Genomic DNA, 7,822 nt, shown 5'->3' with positions numbered 1-7,822 from the left:
CGTCCGTATTCAATAGAAAGTTTGGCCGCCTGGAGGAGTCAAGAAATCAGCAGCCTAGAATTGGAAGAGTACTGCGATTGGAAGATGGTCCTCGATCTTTGCTGTATATGGTAACCAGGAAGTCTTATACGGACACGCCAAGCTACGAGAACATATGCGTTCTCTAACTAATTTCTCTCTAACTGTAGATTCCGCCATCCTGGGCCTTCATCTAGAGTTGCTGATCGGGACGCTCAGATCTTAAGACGGGAGCAGTGTGACGAATTACCGACCGTAAATAACAGGTTCCGTCTCGACAGCCCGTCACGTAAAGAGATATCTGGAACAATGGCACCGAATGAGTGAGGAAACGACTTCTCGTGAATGATCGACGGTCAAGGTCACGGATTACTTAGTGATGGGCAGTATCATTTTTCTGGAACGTTCAAGAAAATATCTGGTATTTTGTATACAATATACCGGGTGTCCACATATATTTTCCCCCATTTTAACTGCCTATAACTTCTAAACGGCTCAAGATAGAAATATGCGGTTTTCGCTGAAATGTTTTATTTCAGTAAAAGTTTTGTCTGAATGGATTGAATTTTTTATATCGCTTTTAAAAACGAAAAAAAATGGAGGATTTAAAAAAAACATTGTTGACTTTTTTTTAATAGAACACCCAGTATATTTTTTTGTAAATTGAAAGAAAGGTCATTCACCTATCCAGCAATATAAAATTTATCAAAATCGGTTGTCAAGTCACTGAGTAATTAATGTTTAAAATGAGGGGTGCAACGTGGATATCACATACCCAAATAACATAACTGAGCAAAATGATATTATGTTATGTGATTTTCACATTTACATCTCCCATTTTAAAAATTTATTGCTCAGTCATTTGGCAACCGATTTTAAAAAATTTTATATCGCTGGATAGGTAAATGACCGTTTTTTTCAAGATACAAAAAAATATACTGGGTGTTTTAATAAAAAAAGTCAACAACGTTTTTTTTACAAAAATCCGCCATTTTTTATTTAAAAGCGATATAAAAAATGGTCACTTACCTAAAAACTTGAAAAAACGGTCATTTATCTATCCAGCGATATAAAAATTTTTAAAATCGGTTGCCAAATGACTGAGCAATTAATTTTTAAAATGAGAGATGCAATGTGGAAATCACATAACTTTGTTAGTTATGTTATTTAGATATGTGATATCCACGTTGCACCTCTCATTTTAAAAATTAATTACTCAGTGATTTGACAACCGATTTTGAAATACTTTATATCGCTAGATAGGTGAATGACCTTTCTTTCAATTTACAAAAGAATATACTGGGTGCTCCATTAAAAAAACGTCAACAACTTTTTTTTTAAATCCGCCATATTTTATTTCGTATTTAAAAGCGATATAAAAAATTCAATCCATTCAGACAAAACTTTTACTAAAATAAAACATTCCAGTGAAAACCGCATATTTTTATCTTGAGCCGTTTAGAAATTATAGGCAGTTAAAATGGGGGAAAATATAAGTGGACGCCCGGTATAAGGGACGAATTTTGTAGGTATAGTCTGTTCGCTAAACTCAGACGCAACTTTCTAGATGTTTTAGTCGGTAATTTTGCCAATTTTAGTAAAATTGGCAAAAAATAATTACTAAATAGTTAATAATCACTAAATAGTTAGTAATTTTGCCAATTTTCGCAAAATTGGCAAAAAACAAAAAAATTATCGACTAAAATATCTAGCCAGTTGCGTCTGAGTTTAGTGAACCGACTATAAATAGTTTTTAGTCTAAGCTAGAGTTTGAAAAGTAAACTTGTATAAATAAATTAATAAAGTCGTATATAAATACGAATCGCTTGTTTTATTGTTGCAATATACTTTTACCTTAAATATACTTACGTTTTAAATATTAAAATTTGGTTTTTTTTAAATTTAATAGTTATTTATGATATAAGTGTTAAAAGTACAATTTTAAGGCACACACGTGAAAGTTTGCAGATTGAGCGAAGCGAATTTTGCTATTCACATGAGTGTCTTAAAATGGTTCTTTTTAACACGTATAACATACAATATTTTTTCTATAAACGTTATAAATTTATAAACTACAATATTTTTGTTAATTGCTAAAACCATTAAACCTATGACCCGTAAAAGGTAGAACTGGTTGTCTACACTCGAGGGGAATGTCTAAAAATTCTTAGCGAAAATATTATACCGTTACATAAACTTGTTTGTTCTACAAACGTGTTAAACATGCAATAATACAGTTTAAATTAAATTTTAAAAAACCTTTTAAACCACCTTTTTCAAATTACGCAAGTTGTACTAATATTATTAATGTTAATAAATGAAATATAAATATTTTGACGTTTCACAATTTGACAATTCACTTTTAACTGCAGTGCCTTAAAAATTTTAAAGCACTAGTGCTTTAAAGTAGCATTTTTAACGCTCCTATGGAGAGCTAAAAATTGCATTTTTAACACGGTTGAAGAAAAATGTAATTAATCTATTAATATACTCGCCACCTACACGATAATTTTCAAAGTATCAGAAGTAGGAAAGAAGGGAACTAATATTCCAATCAATACGTCAAAATAATACGCAAAATTAAAAAAAAAAGATAATCTAATTACTTCTTTACATTGTAAGTATTACACGATAAGAATTAAGCAATAAATTTGAAGCAATTATTTGCTATTATTCGTAATAATTTTCTCTTTAAATTTCCGGCAAAAGTTGCACTCGTAATCCGCTATTTGGCGATACCATAATAGCTATTCGCTTGTTCAATTTGACTGTCATAAGTTAAAATGTTTTTGGTCAGTACAAGGTTGATCATGTATTGTGTTTAGGAAAAATTAATTTTAAAGCCAAACCTTGTACAAGATATCTGAAGGTATAGTCCAATCAACAGCCATTTTCTCGTGGAATTTTGAGAATCAAGGTGCAATTTCTTGAAAATTTGGATTCAGGTAGTATTTATAACCTTTTATCAAAATCTACCCTACGCCGAAGCGGGCTTCTGCCCTGGGTGAAGACAACCCCATCTAGGGGATGAAATTTTTTTTAATCAAAATAACTATGGAAGTCGATAGAATGACCAATTCTGAGTAAATTTTGTTTCATAAATTTTTTTTGCAAAGTTGATACTTTACAAATTATTAACGATATAAACTATGCATTTTTCATTAAGAAACCACCTTTTTCATGAATTACTTAAAGAATTTTAATTCTGTAGAAAAATAACTACGAACAAAATTTGTAACCAATAAAAAACAAAGAGATTCGCGTCGGAAATACCAAAGGATGGTTATTCTCGAAGAACCTCGAGATGGAGAATTTTCAATCTCAAATAACTGGAGTGTGGTGTAATTTTTTGGGAAAACTTAAGAAACATTTAAAATATATTAAAAAACCTTTCAAATGAGCGGTGCCAAAAGATTTTGGATAAGAACTGACTGACTTATGACGAAAATAAAGCCGCTCCCTGCTTTTTTTTGAAATATGTAACAATTAAACCCTCATCATTACAATCCTAATAGAAATGAATAGCTTCCCACTTAAAATTAATTTTATTTAGGTATAATTTATACGATGCATGTGATTTGACCAGTTTGGAATGCTTAGTTTAGAAAAAATAGTTGATTAAATCGAAAATGGCATTTTTATAATTAAAAAAAAATTCATTATTCTTAATTAAACGTAAAAGTATTCATGATACAGAAACAGAAAAAAAGTAAAAATTTTCAGTAAAAAAAATTTAATCGGTATTTGAAACATTTATTCGTTATATGAAAACTTTTAAATTTATTTAAGAAAAATGCACTTTTTTTATTTATGAAAATGTCTTTTTGTAATTATTCAACTACTTTTTCTAAACTAAGCATTCAAAACGAGTCAAATGGCTGCGTTCACCAGACCAGTGCGCTGTGTCAGCGCTTTGAAACTGTTTAAGATTTTTCGGGTGAACGTCAATGTCAATTTAGGCTAAACTTCAACGTGTTGACGAGGCGGTCGCCATTTTATTCAACGTAGTATTTGCATTGCTTCAGCATTGAACGTGTTTAATAAATATTGTACGGCGCGCTTATTTGAAAATATTTACTTTTACAATGGTTTTAATTATAAAGTAATTGAAACCGAGGAGATACATAACTGTCTATGCTCATGAAATAATAAATCTGTGTATTGAGGAACAATATTTTCAACATAATTCATATTTCTCGTGACATTATTATTTCTTGATGATGGGAATACATGAAATACATCATCATCCTCCAATGGTTCTGCCAAGTCCAGCACTGCAGCACTAAAAATTATTTCTTGTTCATTTCATTATCCAACAACAATAAAGGTATATTATTATCCATTTTTGAATTAAATTTGTTTAGTCCAAGTTATCGTTGAACGATAACACGATATAAATAAACAGAAACAACGAATCTCGTTTTAGGTAAAGTTCATAGAACAGGTGAGAATACACAAACAAAACCAACTATGAAAGTGTCAAACGGAAAAATTCCATTTACCAGACTAAACATAGTTTTAAAGCGTTGAAACACAGCGGTTTAGTTAAAACTTAAACCGATTAATTCTGGTGAACGCAACCAATTATACCTAAATAAAGTTAATTTCAAATGGGAAGCTATTCATTTTTATTAGGATTGTAATGACGAGAATTTAATTGTTACATTTCAAAAAAAGCATGGAGCGACTTAATTTCCGTGATAAGTCAGTTAGTTCTGACTGCAAAAAACTTTTATTTTATCAGGGCTCATTTTAAAGGTTTTTCATTGAACTTTAAAATATATGTCTATTAAGATTTCCAAAAAATTGCACCACATTCGAGTTATTTGAGATCGAAATTTCTCCATTTCGAGGTTGTTCGAAAATAACAATCTTTTAAAGAGCAATAACTCAGTCGTTACTGGGGTTTACATAGGTCTTTTCGACGCAAATCTCTTGTTCTTTATTTGATACAATTTTGTTTTTAATGATTTTTTCTATAAAATTAAATTTTTATGAAAAACTGTTATAAAATGTGAGTTGTTTCAATGAAAAATACTTAGCTTCAATCGCTAATAACTTGCAAAGTATCAACTTTGCAAAAAAAAATTATAGAAAAAAATTTACTCAGAATGGATCAGTCTATCGACTGCCATAGTCATTTTGATTGAAACAATTTCTTGATCCCCTAGATGGGGTTGTTTTCACCCCCATGGCAAAAGCCCGGTTCGGCATAGGGTAGATTTTGAAGAACAGGTCAACCGAGCTTAAATCCAAATTTTCATTAACATCGGTGTTGATTCTCAACATTCCACGGCTTTACGCTTTTTAACGCTGATGATGGTCTAGTACTGAAAAAGTTGACAGGCATCATCTAACTGCTAACGGATCTACAAGGAGGCCTATCGACTATGTGGTTTTCATACCCCAAGTTGTTCAGAAACTCCACAATTATATTATCTCCAATATTTTCTTAATTATTGTTTCCTACAGCACCCTATTATAAAGCGTAGGGGGCGCCAAGTTCTTGAAAATTTCAAGATCTTGTCTTGATCTTTTCTTGATTTCAAGACAAGAAGTAATTTTGGATTTCAGGACAAGACAAGAAATTTTTTGTCAATACCAAGATTTCTTGTAAAGAAAACAAGAAATCTTGAAATATCTTGACTAATAATGAAAACTCTAAAGCCTATATCGGAATTGATAAGCCATGAACTAAGGCAGATAACACTTTTTATGGAGTCAACGTCTAGCCGATTTCTTTACTTTGTTATTGTTAAAGCTGTTGAAGGACCTTAATTTGAGCAACGAGATAAGCTCATTTTTTAGTTTTATCGTTTCTTCGATAGTATCACAACCACACAAAATATCATCAACGTAGGTGTTATTAAGAAGAGCCTTAGAAGCCAAAGGATAGCGTTTGCCTTCAGTTCGGGCTAATTCTACCAAACATCTGGTAGCTAAAAAGGAAGAACTTCTTAAACCATATGTTACAGTTTGAAGTTGAATACATTGCAAACTGCCATTTTTCTCTCGCCACAAAATATTTTGTAACTGGCAATGATCTGGATGTACCAAAACCATTCTATACATTTGTTTAATCAGTTTAATGTCTGTCAAAAGGACATAATTATGTTTTCTAAAAAGAACAAGAATATCAAAGAGCTCATTTTGAACTACAGCACGATTATAGAGATAATCATTGATGCATTTTTTCTTTTTTGATTTCATGCTGCCATCAAAGACTACTCTTAATTTGGTTGTTTTTTTGTCTTCACGTATCACTGGATGGTGAGCCATGAAGTATGAAGAACCACTATTTAAGTCATATGTACTAAGACTTACTATTTTTGCATGCTTTAGAGCTAAATATTCATCAATAAAACTTTTGTATTGAGAGTAGAGCTCAGGATTGACTTTAAATATTTTTTCTAGATTTTCAAAGCGTTTTAATGCTACAGAAAATGAATCTCCTAAATCCAAATCAGGTAGATTTGGTTTTAATGGTAATTTAATTTGGTATTTATTATTTATTACTCGTAAAGAATTTTCAAAATTCATCTCACAAGCTTCCTGCTCTGTCGAATATTCCGGAAAAATTTCTGGAACCTTCTCGGTTTCCCAAAATTGAGAAACAATATTTTCTAAATTATTTTTCATGCTTAAATGAAAAACAGAAAAATTACAAATTTTTAGTGATTGAGCAGAACCACTAACTATGAACCCAAATAGAGTATTTTGTAATATAATTTTGTCTACTTGTATTTTATCGGAGAGCAAAATCTGAAATGAAATATTTGCCCCACACAATATATCAATTCTGCCAGATTTATTGAAGTCATCATCAGACAATTTAATATTTTTAGGAATATTTAAATTTGAAACATTAAAATTTGTTTGTGGTATATCACTGGTAATTTTATCAACCACAGAACATTTTATATTTGTGCTATAATCAAACACACATGACTCAATTTTTAAGTTTACAGCCTTTTGCACATTAGTAATATGCTCAGAGATACCTAAGATATTGACATTATTATTAAATGTCTTTAAGTTTATATTTGTGCTATAATCAAACACACATGACTCAATTTTTAAGTTTACAGCCTCTTGCACATTAGTAATATGCTCAGAGATACCTAAGATATTGACATTATTATTAAATGTCTTTAAGTTTAATTTACTTACCAATCTACTTGTTACTAATGATATTTGGGATCCTGTATCCAGGAGCCCTCTGGCAGTGATATAATCACCCCTTTTTGTTCTAATTTTTACCTTCACTGTTAACAGAACATTATTAATGTTTTCATTTATTGAACCAAATGTAGTCACCCTATCCTCTGCATTACTACTGTTACTCTCACCAGTACTGTCTGATGGAGATTCTCTGTCCACATGCAGAAGAGAATTATGTTCTTTTCGACAAAGTGAACACCTGAAACTCATTTTACACCTACCAGGATGATTATTCAGACAAATTCGACAAGCCTTATGACTGTCTATAAAAGACACTCTATCTTTTACTGAAACAGATTTGAAATTGGAACAATTATAAATTTTATGGCCTGAGGATCAACAAAATCTACAACTGGTGTCTAATTTATCTTTACTTGTAACTAAGTGCGTTTTCTGATACCTTTCTTTGTTAGTGCTACATTTTTTATCTAATGTGGTTACAGTTTCTAAAGCTGTAGCCCTATTTTCAAGATAAGATAAGAAATCTTTTAAATTTGGCAATTTTGAGTTGTCCCTATCAATTTGAAATGATCTGTTAGTATAGTGATCTGTTGTTTTAAATTTTTCAGTGCAGCTAACTGCT

Source organism: Diabrotica virgifera, chromosome 6 (genome assembly GCF_917563875.1).
Source record: "Diabrotica virgifera virgifera chromosome 6, PGI_DIABVI_V3a".
NCBI lineage: Eukaryota > Metazoa > Arthropoda > Insecta > Coleoptera > Chrysomelidae > Diabrotica > Diabrotica virgifera.
The sequence above is the reverse complement of the archived record's forward strand: the minus strand, read 5'-3'. Positions refer to the sequence as shown.